The sequence below is a fragment of the Podarcis tiliguerta genome (genome assembly GCF_965153285.1).
Source record: "Podarcis tiliguerta genome assembly, chromosome: 7".
In the NCBI taxonomy this organism is placed as follows: Eukaryota; Metazoa; Chordata; class Lepidosauria; order Squamata; family Lacertidae; genus Podarcis; species Podarcis tiliguerta.
In genome coordinates this window covers 68898518-68921757 of record NC_139540.1, presented here as the reverse complement: position 1 = coordinate 68921757, position 23240 = coordinate 68898518, and the positions used below count along the sequence as shown (strand labels likewise).

The 23240-nt window shown below is 43.4% G+C and overlaps 1 protein-coding gene and 1 long non-coding RNA gene across 4 annotated transcripts in view; one reads left to right on the top strand and one right to left on the bottom strand.

Moving 5' to 3' along the window:
• Positions 1 to 23240, bottom strand: part of LOC310681523 (cadherin-9-like) — a 137906-nt gene that overhangs the window by 53807 nt on the left and 60859 nt on the right. The gene's annotated exons all lie outside the window — the stretch shown is intronic.
• The window catches only part of LOC310681720, a 35707-nt gene continuing 25045 nt past the window's right edge, over positions 12579 to 23240 (top strand). The window contains exons 1-3 of one of the 2 annotated variants that reach the window (XR_014513549.1): positions 12579 to 14442; positions 15224 to 15316; positions 15646 to 15740. This is a non-coding gene — a long non-coding RNA (uncharacterized lncRNA). Of the gene's footprint in view, positions 14443 to 15223; positions 15317 to 15645; positions 15741 to 23240 lie in introns of those variants that run through there. The other variant, XR_014513548.1, reaches the window with a different exon arrangement.

Sequence of the window (23240 nt, the reverse complement as noted above, 5' to 3'; positions counted from 1 at the left end):
ACATTGTCTTGAGCCGTTATTCCACACAGGGGCTGCCCAGGGTTTGGGGGACTCCACCTGTCCACACAACAGAGTCTTATTTGAACATCTACTCCCTCTTTCCAAATTCCATATCAGGACTGTGACCACACACAGTCTCCATGGTTTCACCATCAGCCAACATTTTTCCTATCCCAACTGCTTGCTCTGTTTGCCATCGAGAACTGGCCCACTTTCCATGGACCGCTTTTGACAGGAGGGCCAGACTGGAGGGCCCTTTACAGAAAATTCAATATGGCTTTTTAAGAGAGAGTCAGAAAGAATGCCAAGCGGCACGTAACACAAGATACACTCATTAAAACCAATAGCATTGCCAATTGGTTTAGCTCCTCCTGGACTGCTCAAATTCAGAATGCAAGTGGGGATTGTGTATTTAAAATCATTTTAGCTTTAATGTTTACATCCAGTAGCAGCCCATGTGGTAGGCAGGAGTCATGGAGTTGCCCTCCCAAGACTGGCCTCGCTGCAGCTTAGCTGTGCGGCTGGCATGAGGGAGGGCAGCAGCCTGACTGCAGCTGCGTGGATGCATTGACGGGAACACTGGATTAATTTTGTTGTTGTGCCTGTGCAGTCCTGACCTTGCCACCACCCTGTCCCATCCCAGCCCCATCCAGGTAGGTTGCAGGAATGCTGGTGTTCAGAATGTGGCTCCGTAACGCCATCTCACCACACAGACCACTGCTACTTACATCAAAAACCCCATGAAGGGCTAGGTGGGAAAAACAACAACAGCCAGATCAGCTTTAGCCTAGCTCTCGCTCCATAAAACTTATATTTTGGGTGCAAGCAGTCCTCCCACCCCATGTGGAGGAACATTCAAACATAATGACCCCACCATCTGCATTTTGACTGTGTGTTTCAACTGGGTAGATATACACTTTACAAGATTGTTGTAAGGATCTGTTCCACTCGTTAAAAGTATGCAGTGTCTCTGATGGCCCTGCGTTAAGGATAATGGTTTGATTTCCTGAAATGGGGATATTTGCTTATGCTGAATTGCTGTGTATGTTTTGCAGCAGCTCTCTCATGTGATTGGCTGACTGTGAGTCACATGAGAGAGGCTTTCCATTCTGTTGTGACTGTTAGTCAAGTAACTGTCGTTATTAACCGTTTTTCTGTTTCTCTGGATGCTGCTGAGAACAGTGTCGGTTGGGTCTGTCTGGGGTGAAGCAGACAGAGGAAGATCCCTAAAAGTTAATATGGAGAAACCTGTGCTGTCTATAAGGAACAAAGTGAATCAGTGTGAGATTGTAGGTATGTTCTTCCCAGTTATGTTTATGAACGTAAAGTTCTTTTCAATACAAAGAGCCTGGACATTGCATATCATCAAAAATTACTGTATTTTTCGCTCTATAAGATGCACCAGACCATAAGACGCACCTAGTTTTGGGGGGAGGAAAACAAGAAAAAAAATATTTTGAATCTCAGAAGCCAGAACAGCAAGAGGGATCACTGTGCAGTGAAAGCAGCAATCCCTCTTGTTGTTCTGGCTTCTGGGATAGCTGCACAGCCTGCATTCGCTCCATAAGATGCGCACACATTTCCCCTTACTTCTTAGGAGGGAAAAAGTGAGTCTTATAGAGCAAAAAAATACGGTATCTATCATCTATCTATCTATCTATCTATCATCTGTTCTTCCTTCAATGAGCATGTGTGATCTCTAAGCTCACTTTTCAAACTCCACCCAAAGATAAAAGATGGATTGCAGTTGTGATGCTTCGGGTTTAGCAGTGCCCATCTATCAAGGAGAACAGTGGCATTGTCAGTGCACAGAGCATGCGCCACCTGCTATCCAAGGTATGGATTTCTAAATATGCCATGATCTGAACATTCATTTTCACTGAGATCCTAGTCATGCAAGCCATCTCTATCCTCCAGTAGCAGTAAAATCATTCAACATAAAATCGATCATAGTAATATGACAATACCTTTGCTTTCTACCAGATGTGAGATTTCTCCCCCCTCCCTGCTTTCACTTTAGAAATGCAGATACCTGAATTAAAGTATGTGATTGTACTGCCAAGCATTCAGCATATTTTACTGAGCTTTGTTTTTCAGGTGGAAGTATCACTACCCTGGTTTTGTTTGAGCAGTCATCCAGGAACCTTTTCTTTAATTTATACATTTATCTTGCCAGCTTTACTTGAAATAAAACACTGATTTTTAAAAACATCACCAGTGCTATTTTTGTTCAGGTAGATGGACTGGTGTTAATGAAATAAATACTGAATTGTCTGCATTTACAGCAGTTGTGCTGAGCTGCTTTGATTTTTGCCTCAAAAGTATTCATTTCTGGGAAAGGAAAACACTCCTGGATATTATTTATCATTATTATTATTTATTAAATTTGTACAGCACTCTATACCCGCTGGCCTCAGGGCAGTTCACTGGATAAACTCTTAATATGAAAACACAAAATAAAAACAAGAACAACCCAATAACCACTCATCACATTTTTAAAAGGGCATTTAATGTTAATCAGCCAGAGGCCCGGTTAAATAGGAACGTTTTTGCCTGGTGCCTAAAGGTGTATAATGAAGGCGCCAGCTGAACTTCCTTGGAGAAAGCATTCCATAGACAGGGAGCCACTACAGAAAGGCCCATTCCTGTGTTGCCACCCTCCAGACCTCACGAAGAAGGCACACGAAGAAGGGCCTCAGAAGATAATTTCAGGATATGAGTAAGTTCATATGGAAAGAGGCGGTCCTTGAGGAAAATTCCCTCAATCCTATCCTGTGTGCTCCTGCTCCCACATGTATGGTTGCTTTTATCACTTTGTCCCTCTAATTCAGGCATCCCCAAACTCAGCCCTCCAGATGTTTTGGGACTACAACTCCCATCAACCCTAGCTAACAGGACCAGTGGTCAGGGATGATGGGAATGGTAGTCCCAAAACATCTGGAGGGCCGAGTTTGGGGATGCTTGATCTAATTCATTACTTTTTCTAATGTTCCCAGCCAATCAGGGATAATGTATTGGCCTCAATCCTGAGGACATTTTAAAGTTGTTAAGAGTGATAGAAATTCTTTCAGTACTGATGATGTGGGCTGTATCTCAGCCATTTTGCAGTGATCCCCACCCCCCAAATCATACGGGGGACAGCGGTCTTCTTCCAATTCTTATGTAGGCTTAATGACTTAATGACACACATACACGACACTTTGGCTCACAACTAGTTCTGTGTAACACTGTTATAGCCATATTTACAGCTGCATTGATTATGCGATAACAGATTTAAGACTTCTCCAGATGACCTATTTATTCAGCATTCATCCTGATTTGCACAAAGTTCATGTGAAGGTTAGAGTGTATTCGGTCTTTATTGAGAATTTGTTCTTATCTGTTTGTGCGGCAATTACATGACAATTGGCATTCATCTTGATTTGCTTGTGCAGTATTTATAGACCTTCCCACTAGTCAGTCCTTCATTTCACACTTGTCCATGTGTTTCCTCATCACTTTTCTAAGCTGAGAAAGTGGATTTGTTGTGCTAGGTTGACAGAGTCCTTTTAATCCATTTTAATTGTGCAAACCTTAATTTCCAGTGTCCACCCGAGTCACTCAAACAAATTAGTGAGCCTCGAAGTCACCCATACAGTATTTCACAGTTTAGTTTTGCTCTCTAGGTCAAGCTCATATATGTTCTAAACGCTGTACTTTTGAAATAGTCAAAGAGAATAAGGGAGACAGACTTTCTGCTGTCCATCTGGCAATGACTTTTTGCACCTGCCTTGCCCCACCCTCCAGCCCAAGGAGACTTTGCCAGACCATGACTTTGAGAACAGCGGAAGGAGCTGGGAAGAGGGAGGAAGAGTTAAGGGATATTTAAAAATAATAATTTTATAAGTTGGGTGTCCTTGTTTCTCAATTTGATACTTTTACATGGTTTTGTATGTTTTGTGACATTTTATGAGTTGTGATTTTTATTGATTAAGTAAAGGTAAAGGGACCCCTGACCATTAGGTCCAGTCATGGATGACCCTGGGGCTGTGGTGCTCATCTCGCTTTATTGGCCGAGGGAGCCGGAGTACAGCTTCTGGGTCATGTGGCCAGCATAACTAAGCCACTTCTGGTGAACTAGAACAGCACACGGAAATGCCGTTTACCATCCCGCTGGAGTGGTACCTATTTATCTACTTGCACTTGGTGCTTTCGAACTGCTAGCTGGCAGGAGCAGGGACCGAGCAATGGGAACTCACCCCGTCATGGGGATTTGAACCGCCAACCCTCTGATTGGCAAGCCCTAGGAGTGTAAACTGTTTAATTATTATATATAAGTTGTTTGTTTTAAAGTTCTTGTGTCAGGGGCTGGACTGAGGAGGAATAGTGGGAACCCACACCCCTCTTCCTGCACCTTCCTGAGAAGAGGAAGACAGTATAGATTTAGAACAGTGGTTTGTAGAAGGTCATAGTTCAGAGGCAGCAGAGGGGAGCAGCTGGGGAATATTGGGAGAGCAGCAGGAAGAAGCAGCATAGAGGAGAGACAGCTAACAGACTCAGTGTCTCTTGAAAGCATTCCCCACCCACTTCCAGAACCAGGCACGCCTTGAGAGTAGTAGAACAGAAAGCTCAGAGGCAGAAAGAACAGATCAGCAGCGGCAACATAGAATAGGAGGGACTGAGGGGGTGGGACTTTACTTGGAGCAATGCCATTATCCAAGAGAGACCGCATTTCTTTGTGTCTCTCTCTGTGAATATTGAATAAACTACTTGGTGTCAGGGAATGGTCTGGATTGGAAGATTGGGGAGTGCAGTTGCAGGCAGATCAGCCTCTCTCAGAATACGCCCCCCCCCCCCGCGCCTCCAGCCTTTTCAGAAGCAGATAGGGAAGCAGACACAGAAACTGAACAGCTTAGAGGGGAGTTACCCAGCTACAAGATAATGATGGGGGAACCACAAAGGAGGGGACAGCTAGAAGAGACATCAATTGAGAGTATGGGGAACCCCCCCTCTCCCTGGACCCGGAGGTCTGAACGTATCAGAGAACAAAGGAGGCAGAGGGAGGGAGGAACTCTCCGTTGGCTCCTTTCTTGCTGCAGAAGTCGGAAGGAGGATTAGACTGGCCAACTGCCCTCCTTGCGGAGAGCTGTGTATTTGTGATCGCAACATGAAGCTGTAATAACAGGACTATCAATCTATCAACTGCTCGTTAATTATTATCTCTGAAGTTACCGAAGGGAGGGGAGGAATCTCCAAGCTTGACACTTGGTAAGAACTTCATGTGTTTCTGCTTCTTGGCATCCCACCGTGGGAGGGATAGGATCCCCTGAAGCCTTGACAACTTGTGACTTTTTTTTTTGGTATTGGATCAGATTGTTATTACGTGTGTGGTCTATTTTGTTGTTTCTTCAGCTTGTGTATAGTTATATAGAAAGGTAGCATTCAAATTAAAAGTGAAATGAATCAGACTGGACGACCAGCATACAATGTGATGCAAATGCCACAGGTTTCCTGGGGGAAACTTGGAGGAGACACAGCCTAGTTAGTTTCAGAGTCAGGCATATATTTCCCTTTGCTGTGCTATTGCTTTCCAAGGCAAAATTACCACAAGGCATGGGGAGTTGCATATATACTGTAACAGGCTCTAGGGTGTCACTAGTTCTACTTGTGGCACTCTTGTTTAATGAGGCTTCACACCACGGACGAGACGATGGCATATTAATACAAATTGATTTCTCCCCCTTCCTGCAGAATACATACAATTATTGTGCAATGCCTTCTTTTATTTGTGTTCTGCTATTGCTGTCCTGATGGATACTTCCACAGTGGTTCGTACACCAGTCCACAAGAGGACAGTAGGGAAATTGGGAAGCTTATTTATCAGCCTGGCTGTGGAGGAATCCCTGTGTATGCTATAACCAGGATGTGGGTGGCGCTGTGGTCTCAACCACTGAGCCTCTTGGGCTTGCTGATCAGAAGGTCAGCGGTTTGAATCCCTGTGACGTGGTGAGCTCCTGTTGCTCTGTTGCAGCTCCTGCCAGCCTAGCAGTTCGAAAGCATGCCAGTGCAAGTAGATAAATAGGTACCGCTCCAGTGGGAATGTAAACAGCGTTTCTGTGCACTCTGGTTTCTGTCACGGTGTTTCGTTGTGCCAGAAGCAGTTTAGTCATGCTGGCCACATGACCCAGAAAGCTGTCTGTGGACAAACACTGGCTCCCTCGGCCTGAAAGTGAGATGAGCGCTGCAACCCCATAGTCTCCTTTGACTGGACTTAACCATCCAGGGGTCCCTTACCTTTACCTATTCTATGACCAGTAACATGTTGCCAGAAGGCTGCTTCCAACTGGCACTTTTTCATGAATGAATCCATTCCCATAATGCACAAGGGGGTACAAAGGTCCCTCATGGAGATGGTTTATCAAAACTTTCAATGAAGACGTGTCCTCCATTCTTCTTCTTTTCTGATTCTGATTCCCACAAGAACTGTCCTAATGTACACTGTGACCCATAATAACTTGACAGTGCTATTGCGTATCCAGGCTACACACAAATCTGTCCCTCTGTGTGACTCAAAATGCATTGCCTTTATTTTGTTGTCAGAAACACAAAGTGGTCAGTAGGTGGGAGATGCTAGCTTAAATAACCTTATGGTCATGAACCCATTTGGTGACAACATATGTGCATGTGCCCATGCATGAAACCTTATCCCCTGTTTAATCCCACCCTGAAATCCCACCTCAGCCCATTACTACAACCTGGGCTCTGAAGCGGTGTTCCGTGGTATGTGAGAAGCCAATGTAGGAAACAAACACTCTGTGTGAAGTCAAGCTGGCAAAACTCCTTGTTGTTACCTTCCCGTCCAACTTTGGTTATGAAGCTTTCAGACTTTATATTCAGCAATTCAGAGACTGCTGGAGCCAAAAGCTGAACCCAATGAATTATTTTGTTGCACACCAAGCAATAACTTGCATTCTGCATGGCAAATAAGGAGTTTTAGTGATACTGCTGCAGATCTGTATTTGTCAGGGTTTGATGAAGCAGAACTGAATGGAAAGCAGGCTGCAAATTAACTACTTTCTTTTTTTAGTTGGCTGGCTCCAAGGGAGCCATGTGTTGGTAAGTGGTTTCATAATTTAAGCCTTAGTAAACTATATAAAGAGCACCATCAGAGACTGCTTGGTGATTTCCTCACTCTCCTTAAGTTATATGCATGTTCCTTCCAACTCTATAGTTCTATGACTCTATGAGTCTATCTTGTTGTTCTTTACAATACCCATAATATAACAAGGAACAGTTTTTCTAGCCCTAATCAGACCCCACTACACACAATAAAAATAAAATAACTAGGGCCATTCAAGTTTGTTAACCAAATCTGAAAAAAAGAAGCTCGGATTTCAGGCTCCGGAAAGGATGGCCATATTTTATTTCATATGAACTTTAGGAGAGAGTAAAATGGCAAACTACATTAAACTAAAACAAGTCCCAGAGAATAGCATTTTACTTCTCTCAAGGCCAGCCCCGCGTAATGTTTTGTACAGGGCCATATTTCTACAACTGCAGCAAATGAAATGAAATTGCCATTTCCAGAGCCATCTTAATGCACATAATTCTACCTTAAAGGATGAAGGAAGGACAAAAGGCTCTCATGTTTCGAGAGCTGGGGAAACCCTCTAAGAAAAGTGATCAATTTTATCAAAACTCTTGACTCTCCTCAAAATTCCTCTGATGTTTACCTGAGGAGAGATTAACACAGAGAGAGAGTTCACTTTAAATTGACTCTAGGTGAACATTTTCTGGCAAATGAGGTGAATGTTATTAAGGAAGCAACGAAGGACCCACAACAGGCAAGAGTCCTTAACAGTGGGCAAAGTGGTCATACGGTGGTGACATTTGGAGTTATGGCACCATTCATTTTCCCATTACCAGGTTACACGTCTGCTTAGGGAGCAATCCCCTGCACGAGGAGCTGGTGTAAAGCAAGCGGGTGTAAATTAACCCAACATAAAGTTACGGCAGATCTAAACCCTGTTCAGCTTTAGGGCTGCTGCTGCTCTGTCTGAACATGGCAATAGTGTTTACAATAACGTTCTATGTTTTATTGCCAGGTCACATGACTGAGCTAGATGAGTTTATGACCCATCTTAAATCCCTCTTCTCTGGTCTCACCTCCATAATGCTCCTTCTTTGGACTTGTGCTGTCCTTGACCCAGCTAAACTGGGCTTAGCAAATATAGCTTTGACTGACCCAGGAATTAGACAACTATGCCAGAGATCTGCTGCATCCTAATCTTCTCATCCCAGTGGACCTTGCCATTGGATTCCCCCTTATTAAACTGATCACATTCATTATTTCCATAAGTTTCTAAACAATTATGCACCTGGGGATTCTTATGCAGATAGCAACATTCATGATTTTCATAAATTTCTAAAAGATTGTGGAGCTAAGGATTCTTACCAGTCAGGGTGATAGAAGTGATTTATATCTAAATATATTGCAAAATAGTTATCAGCTGATTTAACTTGAATATATCTGTGTTTATAGATATTAGCAATAAAGTAATAATTTTGGTCTTGGAAGGGTTCATCTCAATGTCTGAACTCATCCATGAAGCACATGGCTGTCCATATTTAGATAAATATCCTTAGCTGTTCTGCTCATAGAAATCTGCTTCAATGTGTGCGTCTCCCTTGCTGGACTGAATAGTTCTGAGGCATAGGTGCCAACTCCATGGGGCCCTGGGTGTCTGAGCACCTACCAAATTCCCCAAGAAGGGGCCAGGAACCCACTGCATGGCACCCATGGCCCCGGGTATCCATGGTCACAGGGTCAAGTTGGCACTCCTAAAGGCAAACTTCTCAGCCTGCATTATTTCTGTGCAGTAGACTTTGTGTTTTATATAATACAGTGGTACCTTGGGTTACAGACACTTCAGGTTACAGACTCCACTAACCCAGAAATAATACCTCAGGTTAAGAACTTTGCTTAAGGATGAGAACAGAAATCGCACAGCGGCGGTGCGGCAGCAATGGGAGACCCCTTTAGCTAAAGTGGTACCTCGGGTTAAGAACAGTTTCAGGTTAAGAACGGACCTCCAGAACGAATTAAGTTTTTAACCCGAGGTACCACTGTATTGAGGAAATGAGGAAATGTATGTTGGGAAGAATTTGTATATTGCAGCAAAGCCCTAGACTTTGTGCAGCTTACCATTGCCTCAAAGTGTTGTGCTTATATCCCCCTCATGTGAATAAATAGCCATGATGACTTACATGGGAGGAATTTGAGAGGCACACTGAGGGAGGGAAATCACTTGGAAGGGGAATACACCCTTAGATGATTTTGCTATGGATACTTCCCAATTTCTCAGTGAAGGCTGCAGTTCTCTTCCGCTTAATATAACCAAATACATATGACTCTCTCTCTCTCTCTCTCTCTCTCTCTCTCTCTCTCTCTCTCTCTCTGTGTGTGTGTGTGTGTGTGTGTGTTTAGAAGTTCTTGGTAAGGGGATGCATTTGACTTTATACTGCCATTCACTTTTCAGAGTACTTATTGGGAAGTTTCCGTTGTGAACCACATTGCATGTTAATAGGCAAGTATAGTTGGCTGAATGGCAGCAAATTTTCCTTTTCCTCTTGGATTCAAAATTGGTGTTGGCTTGGGGTGGCAGTAACAGATCTCCTCCTTTTTGTTATCGAAAATGCCATCTGTAGCGTGAAGTGAGTTTCGTTCCACAGATGGAAAACCAGGATAAGACCATCATGGAGAGAAATAACAACCAGAGCTGAGCTCTCCTCCCATCACTGTGGCTGCTACAGACAGAACCTTCTCGTTTTCAGGCTGAGGGAGCCGACGTTTGTCAGCAGACAGATTTCTGGGTCATGTGGCCAGCATGACTAAACCACTTCTGGCACAATGGAACACCATGAGGGAAACCAGAGCGCACATAAACGCCGTTTACCTTCCAGCCGCAGTGGTACCTATTTATCTACTTGCACTGGCGTGCTCTTGAACTGCTGGGTTGGCAGAAGCAATGAGAGCTCACCCCGTCAGGCGGATTCGAACCACTGACCTTCCGATCAGCAAGCCCAAGAGGCTCACTGGTTTAGACCACAGCACCACCCACGTCCCACTGGCATTTAATAGCCAGGTGCCAAGATGTATCTAGCCCTCCAACCCCTTTCAGATATTTTTATTGTTACAGAGACCCAGGGAAGGATTTAAAGCTCAACCATCTCTAGCACATGTTGACCGAAATCATTTTAGAAATGCATCCTCAGGAGGCAAAAAAATGGGGGGGGCAAAGAAAGACTGTCCTTAGTAAACAGGGACATGTTATTAAGCAGGATAACATGTTAAATGAAAACAATGAAAATAAAATAAATAATGTGTAATATACTGCGCATGTGCACACTTTGGGGAGTCTGACAGATTTCATGAAGTGGAGGAGCCGTAAGAGTAGGAATTGCTCTAGACATCCACTCTATGGATTGAATCCTTGTGGCCCACCTGAAAGATGCTTCTAATATATATATAAAACTCCAGCAGAGATTGAAGGCAAGAACAGCAGGAACCATCCCTGATAACAGCAATTGGACCGTCTTACATTCCACTCTTGCTTTCAGATCTATCCAAGTATAAAGTTATTAATGGATGGGTAAGCTTACATTGACTGTGAAATAACACCAGAGGCATAGAATATTGGCATTTCATTCTGTCAGGGGCCGGGGGGGTGGGGAGGATTTCTCTAAAGAAAAGCATAACGGTCGATTAGGATTAAATTTCCAATCAGGAGTTAGTAAGTAGTTTATCTGGGTTTGTAACGGATGTTGCCTTTATGAGGGCATGCTGTTTCATGCGTCATTCTCCTTACAGGTCTTTTAGCCGCATAAACAGCAAAAGGTGTGCCCACACTCTTTGGAATGGGAAGCATTCTCTGATTCAGTACTTTAGGTCTTGCAAGCTACTTTCACACAACCTATGCCAATCCCCTGCTCTCCTCACAGAATTTTGGGGTTGCTGAGGGACATGCAGATTGCGCAGTCCAGTCACGGGGGAGATATCTGCACAGACTCGTGCTATCAGATATTACCTTTTGTTTATGGCCCAGCTTCTCATGTTTTCCAATTCTAAATTTCCCCAGGTCAAGAAACTGTGAAGTTGTCCCAGTGCTGAGGGAAATCTAGGTCCTTTTCCCTTTCAGAGAGCACCACACAGTGCTGATAACCTGGCTCAGCCTAACCAACCTTGCAGGGCTATTACAAGGAGAAAATGGAAATAACCTTATTCATACCCACCTGAGGCTCCTTGGAGAAGGTTTAGGATATGAAATGTGATAAATATTTACATGAAAATAAGGATCAGGAAGTGGTGAAAGCTGCCATGTGAGTGGAACCTAGAACAGGGCATATGGAAATCTCTCTCTCTCTCTCTCTCTCTCTCTCTCTCTCCTTTTTACTTTCTTGGCAAATGGAGTACCTACAGCAAGAAGTATATTTTTCTGAAAGAGTAACCAGTAGCATTTGTACCACTCAATAGTTTGTTGTTGTGGGGATAAAACAAGCTGAAATAAAATAGCCTTTGACTGTTTTCATGAAATCTGAGGTAAAGGGCAACGGTGTCAAGCATGACAATGAACCTGGAGCTGAACTAGTCCAAATATTTAAAAGTCCAATCCTTTCAAGTTAGGCCTTGAAGCTGTTAGTATCTGCTGTTGGCCCATCTGGTAAAATTATAGCTTCTGGGAGCAGATTTGGAGTGCAAGGGCAGAAGGTTTAAGAGAGTCGCTACTTTGTCTGTTTCTATCATATTATTTGACATTGATTTAAAGCTAACGGACCTTTGCCTCTCCTTTCTCTCCTTTCAGAAAGTTAAATTCTAAATGTCCAAACAACTTTTTCAAGGGCACATTAAATTCCCTGGTCCTTAAAGGCTAAAGTTTCCATTAACTTCTCAATCTCCTTCCAAGTCAGTGGGACTGCTCTGGAAACAAGGATTTTGTGCATCACTGCTCAGCCACATTCAGTTTTGCAGTGTAAACAGAGCTGCCATGTGTAGGACGCAGTGCTTGAAGCACACAATAGAGGGGGCCATGCTAAACACCCCAATCCAGAGGTACTGTTGCATTGTTAGGAAATGAAGGAGGAGTTCATTAGTGGGAAATAACCCCATAAAACAAATGCCCATGTGCTTGGGTCATTTAAATGTTCTTCCAGCTGCATAGGAGATGCTCACATGGTTTTGGAGAATGTTTAGAAGTATGGGCATCACCTCTTGGTCTATTTTCTGTGCCTTGTGGCTTCTATTGATATGTGCCAGCATTTTAATTTTCATGAAAGATGTGATAAAAATCCTTCCTGGTAAATTCATGTACATTTCTTCTCTCTTTCGGTTTCTAATGTGGTCATATGATCACAGGTTCCCTCCCAGGGAAAATGAGAGCTTTTAAAGGCATTTTACCACCCGGTGCTCTATAGTGTTTATCCATCACAAATGCTAATTTGAAACAGGAGAAAATCCACATTCATTTGTAAACTGTCAAAGGAATCAAATAGCTGTTATCAGTAAGGCATCATTTTTATGACTTACTCCTGTGTATGAAACATTTTAAATAGCTCCGTAGGATGGTTCCAATACTAATCAAGTTGCACTGATGAAGTTCTGAAAGATAATTCTTTTAACTGATAAAGTCTTCCAGGCACAACATAGTTGGAAGCTGTTTCAAACGGGATTGCTTGCTGAGGTCAGTAAATAAAAATGTAGAAAGCTACAGCATTAATAAAAAAAAAAGCCACTCCATTTTCTTCCACATAACATATTTGAAAAGGTCCTGCATTCAGCTTTCATGCTCACCAAGTTCAACATATAAAACCATAAAGATCCCGAGATATCTTAATTTGACTGCTCCACACAAGAATTGCCTTTGGCCTTATTCATAGGCTGACTTCCTTTTGTAAAGCTGTTGCAGCATAGTTGTTAACACCATGACCTGTGACCCTAGTTCCTCAGCTGGGACCCCACTGTTGCACAGCTGCCAGCCCTGCCAGCCTCCATTCTGGGTGGTTAAGAGATACCATTTTAATTTTCTACACTGCCTCTGATGTAGCATCATTCTGAGAAGTAATAATAATAATAATACAGTTCTGTGCCACCTTGACTGCAGTGCTGTTGCTTCTCAAGGGAGACAGGCTGGGGCCCACCAAAAGAGGAAGAGTCCCATGAGAGGATCCTTTGCCAAGTGTCAGGGACTGGGCAGAGGATGAATGGTGGAGACCATCTTCCCATCCTGACCCTTCCAGGGTGGAAGAAGAAGACAGTATAGATTTTCACCAGTGGTTTGTGGGAGGTGACAGCTCAGAGACAGATGAGGTGGAAAGCTGGGAAATCATGGGAGAGTCAGAACAACACCTGGCTGACACGTTGTCATTAGAAAGCATTCCAGACCCTCCATCTGCCAGAACCCAGAGAGCCTTAAAAATAGGAGAGCAAAGAGCTCAAAGACAGAGGGCACATATTCCTGGTTCCTTATCTTCTACTTCTTGGTTGTTTTTTCAAATACAGAGAAAAAGATTCTATAGAGTGAAGAAAGGAAATGTGGTTGTATGAATCCATCCCAAAGTCACACATAAAGTCAATAATTTGATGGGTACAGGGTTGTGAATGTATATTTATTAGCCTCAACTTGATGGGTTACAAACTGGCAATCTAAAACTTTTCCCCAATAGTAAAAGTTAATATATCCCCCAAATAAATCTATTCATCAGCTGTTATGGAGATCCATCTTGACAGGGCTGAGATGCAGTCTGACTGTTAACTGCTTTTGGACTTTACCAAGACTTAAAGCATATCCCCTTTGTGACATCACACATGACATCAGAATGGCATATTTGCATTCAACCTAGACTACCTCCATGCCAACAGCAATGGCCAGTAAACTTCTGCAACCAAGTAACCATCAGCCTGACTACCCAGTTGTTTCTATCTAGACTATTGGATGTTTATTTTTTGCTCTCATAATCAAAGCCTGAAGAAGAGCTGAGTATAATCTGAAAACCTGCTTCCACTATTAAAGAAAACTAATTGTCAGGGCCTGGGCAGAGGAGGAATGGTGGATACCTCCTCCCCATCCTGAGGAGGAACAGGAAGACAGTATAGATTTACAACAGGGGTTTGAGGGAGGTAGCAGCTCAGAGGCAGATGAGGGGGAAAGTTGGGAAATCATGGGAGAGTCAGAACAACATCTGGCTGACACATTGCCATTAGAAAGCATTCCAGGCCCTCCATCTCTCAGAAGCCGGTGAGCCTTAAAAGTAGGAGAGCAAAGAGCTCAAAGACAGAGGGCACCTGTAGAGGAGATGATGAGAATGACGAATGAAGAAGTGGGAGAGAAGCGGGGTGGAGACAACATCATTATCCAAGAGGCTGGGTTCTATAGCCTCTCTCTGTAAAGATTGAAGTAAAAAAGGATGGTAAGAAGCTTTTCCTTGTCTTTATTCTTTCCTGGGCAACCAGCTGGGAGCCACTGACAGCATCCTGACACCAAGGGTATCTCAAATTTGGAGCTGGTCTTGGAACTGTGAGCCAGGGAGAAAGGATTTCCAGACTTGCCACTATCAAAAAGTCACTGGGTGGCCTTGGGGCAGCCACTATCGCTCTCAGAATTTCCCTGGGGGGCACTGGAACGATCCAGTGGTGGTAGTGGAAGCATAAAGAAGAAAATTTTTGAATAGGAACCATTCGTACATGTTTCATCTGCTGTGTAATGACGCTTGCCAATGTAACATAGAGTTAAAGTCATAGTGCTTATTTCCCAAGTTTTAACTGATCAGTGGTCAAGTCCGCTGACAGGTTTTAACAAGCAAGTGTTGGCAGGCGAGTATGTCATGCATTGTGGGGAAGGCTGGCACGCATCAGAAGGAAAATTCATGCTTACCATACAATATTATAAAGAGGCAATATGTACGAAATTATTTTAATAAATTTTCTATAATTTCAAGCTTCAAGCTGTCTTATTTCCAAAATCTTTCTTTACCAGGACATATATAGAAATATAGATACATAAAGCAAATTTGTCACTGCATTTTTCTGTTTCTTTGCTTTAAAAAGGTAGATTTTCAGGGCATGCTGATTAATTCCCCCTCCTAAAAAGGGGGCGGTAGGCCAAATAAGTTTGGGCACCTCTATTCTATCTTAGTCCCCTATTTGGAGCAGGGTGCTAATATTGGCACTTGGCTTACTTACTCTCGTAAGGAAATACAGCTGGAAGAAGCTGTGGAGCCATCCCAAGCATAGGGCTTTTCTGAAGTTCAAGAAGAAATGCAAAACCTTTGGCCATCTGGCAAGGTAAGCAGCAAGCTCCCTCCTCAAAATGACACATAAATTTATTTCCCCTCCAATTAAGTCCAATTTTTCATGTAGATTTTGCTTCATCCCACCCTGCCCAAGGAAATGTTTGGAAATAAAAGTTCTGAAATGTTTGAAACACTTTTGTTCTGGCTCCATTGCCAAGATCTTTGGTCTAAAAAGTGCAACTGAAGTCAGGATTTGGCCCTCTGCTTAACTGCATGACAAAATACTTAAGGTGGTCAATGCAATCGTTGCAATAATTCTGGTACAATACATTGTAAGATACATTTGTTGCAATGAGGTGTTTAATAGAATTTCTTTTTTAGTCTTAAAAACAGGCACATGCATGTGCTCATGAACATAGTTGGAATGACTGAGGAATTTAATCTTTGTGAATCCTGAGATGAGCTGACCTGATCCTTCCTGGACTAATGTGCCGGTTGGAACTAATCCATGATCTTTTGCAGTTTCATACCCTCCATCATTTTTCTGATGAAAATAGGGATGTCCTTTGTTGTTGTTTAATCGCTTTGTCATGTCCGACTCTTCGTGACCCCATGGACCAGAGCATGCCAGGCACTCCTGTCTTCCACTGCCTCCCAGTTTGGTCAAACTCATGTTAGTATCTTCGAGAACACTGTCCAACCATCTCGTCCTCTGTTGTCCCCTTCTCCTTGTGCCCTCAATCTTTCCCAACATCAGGGTCTTTTCCAGGGAGTCTTCTCTTCTCATGAGGTGGCCAAAGTATTGGAGCCGTAGCTTCAGGATCTGTCCTTCCAGTGAGCACTCAGGGCTAGTTTCCTTATGAATGGATAGGTTTGATCTTCTTGCAATCCATGAGACTCTCAAGAGTCTCCTCCAGCACCATAATTCAAAAGCATCAACTCTTCAGCGATCCTAGTCAATTAGGGACGTCCTAGTCTATTATTATTATTATTATTATTATTATTATTATTATTATTATTACCTGTCCATCTGATTGGGTTGTCCCAGCCACTCTGGCTGCTTCCAGCATACACAAAAGCATCATTAAACATTAAAAAAAAACTTCCCTATACAGGAGTGCCTTCATATGACTCAGGGGTCAGATAACTCCATACCCTCCAACATTTATCTGAAGAAAATAGTGACAAAAGTGGGACATTCCAGGATCAAATCAGAAACCGGGACAACTTCTGTAAATACGGGACTGTCCCTGGAAAATAGGGACACTTGGAGGGTCTGCAGTTCCCAAACATTTCAGTGCATCAAAAACATTTAAAAATGTGCATTTTAAGAGGAAATGCATGTTTTAAGAGAGAATCTATTTAAAGCATGTGTTGAAATAGGTATTTAAATGCACATTTTGGAGTTTGTCTGTATATATGTATGCATGTTCATGAGAGAGGGACAGAGAGAGAGACAGAGAGAGAAAGGCAGAGAGAGAGAGAACTATAGAAAAGGAGTGTAGAGTGGAATAGGCTTAGGGACCTATTGTATGTGAAAGTGACACAGATCAACACACACAGATGGATAAACACATAATAGCATTTTGCTCTTTACTATTGAGAATGAACTGCACTTGTCTTTCAGTTTTGCCATAGCATTTCTTATGAAAACCGTCCTCAGTAAAAGAGCAACATCAGAAGTGCCAGGCATTTGTAAAGATGTTTGTAACAATTGCTTGTTGACAGTGTTTCTTTTTCCTCTTCAAGGTGATGGAAGAGAAGGCCTTACTTAGACAAGCAAGTCACTGGGGAAAAATAAGCACCATCTGAAGAAGGTTCTGCAAAGGCAGTTATGTATTTGCTCTTGCAAGCTTCCCATTAGCTGATTTGCATTGGACTGGCAAATAATATGCCACCATAATAGCTGCAGTACTTTTGCTGATATTGCAATATAGTCAGGGAGGCTCACTGAGAGTGAAACCAGGTGTTCTTCTAAGCATGTGTGGCTGCTGCAGAACTTGTATTTCTCCAGACATTGCTCTGTCCCTGAGCTCTGTCCCTGAGCTCTGGGCTGATGGTGGTGAGAAAGTTTGGGATGCCATGGCACCATGATGATGGCCCATGTTGTAAGTTGTTACATGGGGCAAGGACGGTGCATAACATGCCATGTTTAATAGCTATGCATTTTGTGTGACATGCATTTTCAGACAGCTACGTATCAAGTTTGATCCACAGGGTATATATGGGCAGGGCTTTTTTTCAGCCAAAACTAAGTTCCAGCACCTCTCAGGTGGGCACCATGAAAGATACATTCATGGTGAGTTCCGGCATCTCACCATAAAAATAACACTATATATGGGGTGTTAGGGGTGTTAGGGGATGGTCAGAACATCTGGTAGGGGAACGCGCCATGTTCCTTCTGGGGTAGCTCATCCCCCTTTGGTCCTTGCTCTGCACTCAGCTCTTACCTGTGTCTCCTAGAATCTGTCACCATGTGTCAGGCTTTGGGGAAGTAGCTTCCTCCCCCGTGGCAGTAAATAAGAAGATCAAATGAAAGGAATGTCTTACCAGTTAGATTCTTTAATAATCAGTGAGAGAGAAAAGAACATGTCTACCTAAAAATGGTGGTGCTCCCATTGAAGGTTAACTCCCTCCCTCCCTATTAAATCTATGTCATTCCTACGTCTTGTAACCTGAGCTTGTACCCATTGTGCTTTCTGTTCTGCCACTTTCTCAGCTCTTCTTGACCTTGGGGAGAGCGGATTAATGCTTTCCAGAGACAGTGAATCTGTAAACCCTCTCTCTTCCATTATTTCTTCTCCTAGCTGTTCCCCATCCAGTATTTCCCAGCTTTTCCTTTCTGAACTATGCCCCTCTGCAAACCACTCTTCCAAATCTATACTGTCTTCCTGTTCCTGAGAAGATTCAGGATCAGGATCGGGGGGGGGGGGTGTGTGTGGCTCCCACCATTCTTCCTCAGTGCAGCCCTCCTCAGCATGGTCCCTGACATCATGCAACCATGTCGGCACTGCAGGAAATGGCTTTGACTGGTGGGCTAAACCAGGTGAAGGTAACTGATGAGCCTTAAATCTTCAGTGAGTTAGGGATTTGTTGCATACTTGCTCACAAAGACAGGGTCCAGTACCCTGAGCAGACGAGACCAATAGTGGGCCCAACAGCCAAGAAGGCAGTTTCTACACATGCTGTGGAGGGAAATGAGAGGCAGATGGGGCTTGTTAACCTGGGAAGGCAGCCCATCAAAGAGAAGCAAATCTCTGACCTTAAACCTCCACTGCTTTGCAGCTATACTCATTCATGGGAAAGGCTTCAGGAGTAAAACCTGAGGGAAAATATCTATCCGTTGCCTTGCAGGACATCTACAGGAGTAGAAGAAGCCAAAGAGTAAGCCCTACACAAATCCAGAGTTGGATTGCATCTTGTATGCCTCCTTCCAGCAACTCCTGCAGCCAAGTTGGTGCCAGATATATTGTTTTGTTTTCCAAATCAGAGAGACCAAGAGTGGGGTCTTGTCTAGGATTTTGATACAAACTGCCCAGGCTTGTGCCCTGGAGTAGTCATTTCATGACTGCTGATGCAGCAAAAGCATACAGGAGGAAGAAGTACCATACTTTTTTGTGTATAACACGCCCCCTTGAATAAGATGCCCCATGTTATGGGGGACTCCTATTTCAGAAAATGGCCCAATGCAGTTAATCACTAACCCGACAGTTGCAATCACTCACGTCTGCTACAAATGTCTGCCCGATTGCCAACAGCAGAAGTAAACAGCAAGCACAACTGCCACAGCGGTAGCCAATCCGCAGCAGCTATTGACTCAGCAACCAAGAACACACCCATTTCCCACAGCCAATATAAAGAAACCCTTCCTGCAGCCACCAATCACACTACCTATCGCCAATGACAATGTGGCTGCAACCAATCACCTGTCACCCTGCCCACTACCCATGTATAAGGCACCCCCAGTTTTTAAACCTTATTTTTGAGTAAAAGACATCTAGTCTTATACACGGGAAAGTACGGTATATACTGTTATATGCTGCCTCATAGCAAGAAGATCCAGGGTCATGACCATCGTTTTTAGATTCCTTTTGGATTAGACAACACTGGAGTCAGGGGCACCAACTTGCATCCCACATTGAGGGGGCCCAGCCACGTAGCGTGACACATCATGTGACGTCGCTCAGTGTGCAATCAGCATGTGCTGGGTAGGGACAGGACACCTGGAGGGCCATCTTTGCCCTCACTCGTCCGAACACTGTCCTGCTCCTGGGCTCCCAGGCTGCTGGGCAGGGGCATGTGAAGGCAACCAGTGTCAGGGGATTTTGGCCCCCTCAATATTGGGGGGGGGGCTAAGCCTTCTGCCCACCAATATTTAGGGGGCTGAAGCACCTTCCGCCCCCCATGGCTGGCTCCCCTGACGGGAATCATATGGCATCTTTGCAATGTTTGCTCTACAGTGGTACCTCAGGTTAAGTACTTAATTTGTTTCCGAGGTCCGTTCTTAACCTAGAACTGTTCTTAACCTGAAGCACCTCTTTAGGTAATGGGGCCTCCCGCTGCTGCTGTGCCGCCGGAGCACGATTTCTGTTCTCATCCTGAAGCAAAGTTCTTAACCCAAGGTACTATTTCTGGGTTAGCGGAGTCTGTAACCTGAAGCGTATGTAACCTGAAGCGTATGCAACCTGAGGTACCACTGTATTTACAAATATAAAAGCAGAATGAACTGAAAGCAAGTAATCACTCCTTCAGCAGATCCCACAAGAGAACGTGTGCAGTCACTCTCACCTATTCCGCACGTATATTGCTAGAGACATTGTGTGTGCACACACAACACAACACAACACAACACAACACACACTATCATTTCTCTCCATTCAAGCTGATGTTTTCCTCTCTTACATTACCGCATGTGATGTTCACCATTGGTCTGAGAGAAAAACCCTGCTGCTAAATTGCCGATTTGGGTGAATCATCAGCAGTCATTAAGGAACATTGCCATTCTTCTATCACCACTTATTTACACGGATGAAGCCAACCCAACTTTCAACAGTATTATAGTACATAAAAGTTGTTGGGCTTCCTTTATTTCCTCGACAAGGAAAATACCATTCGTTGCAATGAAGTGGAAGAGCAAAAAGGCATTGTATAATCCTGGGAGTGGGGATAAGCAATGCATTTCTGTGTTCCTTGCTTCCCTGCATGGAATTAAGAAATACTTGTGGATATTTGAGGAGTTTTGATCTAGCATAGGGATGGATGACCTGGTTCCCTTTCAATGTTGTCGGATTGCAATGCCCATCAGCCCTGACAATTGCCCTCAGGTGTATAACTCTCACTGTCTCTTCAAAATTTCCTTCCAGGAAAGTAAATGCAGTTCACTTTTATTGCTATTAGCCACATACCATTGCAGAAAGTTAAATTAGCAAAATATCACACATTTGAAACTGGGGGGGAAACCCAAATAAAATGGGCACATATGAAACAGTTCTTCAATAGCAAGACACCTAGAAAACAGCTTTCTCCTTCCAGAGAGCAAAAGTAAAATATCATTAAAACAAAAATGGTCCACAAGCTAAAACTACAGAAGAGGTTTCTGAACAGCCTTTGCTCTAGTACTAGCTAAACCAAAGCAACTCAATAAATGACTATTTGGTACTTCCCATTTAATAAAAGATTGGCATTTGGGAACATCTGTTAGAACCAGCTTGAAAAATAGAGGTCAGTTGATCATTCGTTGTCCTCTGATGTGAGGGACAGGCATCATCAGTGCCTGCCATTTAGAAAAGCCCAATCCATTTCTCCATTGTTCTGTGGGTCACTCTGCATTCCACAGTCCCTGAATTCTGGGTTAATTAACAAATTTTCTAAAATGAAAATTTAATCTCAGAACTGGAGTTTGTACAATTGTTGAAACACTTATCACAATGTTATTTCAATACAGTGGTGCCCCGCAAGACGAATGCCTCGCAAGATGGAAAACCCGCTAGACGAAAGGGTTTTCCGTTTTGGAGGTGCTTCGCAGGACGAATTTCTCTATGGGCTTGCTTCGCAAAACGAAAATGTCTTGCGATTCCTGGGGTTTTTTTTCCGCTCCCCACCCCCTTTTCCTAAGGCACTAAGCTGCTAATAGCCTTTTAGCAGCTAATCCGCTAACCCCTTAAGCCTTTAATAGCCGCTAATAGCCGCTAAACTGCTAATAGCGCTAATCCGCTAATCCGCTAATGGGCTTGCTTCGCAAGACGAAAAAACCGCTAGACGAAGAGACTCACGGAACGGATTCTTTTCATCTTGCGAGGCACCACTGTACTACCGGTATTCAACAATATGGCAATTTATCGCACAGTCCGTGTGTGTGTGTGTGTGATGTTTCACTAGTGTACCCATGCACTCCTGCACGTTAGTAAAACACCAATAAAAAAGTGCATTGATGCAACTAATAATGCAATCTCATCAATATCACTTTGGCAATGTGTGTGTTTTGTAGGGGGAAGATGCTAATGAACTGAAAGCCGTGCGAAAGTTTGTCTGCACACAGCACTTTGTAGATAATGTGTAAACAAAAGGTGCGTGAAAGGGGGATTCCTGAGGCATCGTTCACACTTGAAAACAAGACCATGTGATTTGGAATTCCAAGGTCAATGAGTGTTATGTATTGAAGTTCTCAACCTGGGCCAGCAGGGGGATACTGTAGATAGTTATGCAAATGAAGGATCGAAAAGTGACGTTCAGCGATTGGATAGTTTTAGAATGTTGCAACAGTTTCAATTGTTCTGTAGCTCTATATAAGCAGGCTGACTGAGCTCCTCAGCCAGTTTTGTTCCAGCTTACAAAATAAAGAGCTGCTTTGGAGAAATCGCTGTGTCGTCTGCTATGTCAACCCACAACTTAACAATGAGGAATTTTGAAAACATCCCTAACTTGAACTACAGCTTAATCAAAGGGACCAAGCACTGAGGTCTAGAAGGAAATGTATGCTTTGGAGAATGAAAAGCAAACAACAACAACAACGGCAGAAGCAAAAATGTAATGCATGCAACATTTTTTAGGTGGAAAATGGAAAACCCATTTTCTGTCTCCCCAGGCTGATTAACGGAAAGGTGAACAACTATAAATTACAATGCCTGGACTTGGTTTTCAAATTATTATTTTTTTAAATATCTTGTTTTGCTTAAAGGCTTTGGGGTTGGCATACTTCTTACATGCCCCCAAGGTCTGATTCCTACATGGTTCCTCAGTATGGTGGGCAACATCTGAATGAGACATGAACTGGGCTAATGGTATAGTAATGTTATAAGAATATTAAGGTCTCATATATATATATTAAATGTTCATAAATGTACCAAGCAAGCACATACATATATGTATAGACCACATGTCTGAGACTCACAGAAAAAGTCCTGAGACCATTTGTCTCTTCCAAATTGACCTCAAATATTTCTTTGCAAGGTCGAAGGAAATGGGGAGCTTCTCTATTGTCTCTTTGCTCACAAATCCTGTCTCAAGGGCACAGTTAAGATATGAATAGGGTGAGCCTGTGACCTGGATTCAGGAACTGAGTAGTTATCATAACAAAAGAGTGGCCAGGATGCCCAGGTAATCCAATCAGGTAACCTGGCAGACAGGATAAAGACAATGCACTCAGATTTCTGTTGTAGTCCGCCCCTTCTCTAATGTACATATGATGTATGGAAGGCTGGTCTTGGGCTCCAGGGTGGGCATTTCAAAAGTCTATATAAGGGCTTGCACACCTTTGTCCTGGGTCCCTCCTGCCTCCTGCGTGTGGCAGTGAGCACCCTGTTGCAACAGTTAATAAAGATCAGACTTATAGCCGCTTTGCTTTTATATGGTCTCTGTTCATTTCCTGATCAGTTTGAGCCTTAAAAGGGACGCTCGCTCCAAAGGTCCAGTCTTCCTTAAAAAGCTGAAACCTTTGAAGGGACCCCTCAATATTCTTGTTTCAGTAATTCCCCCCA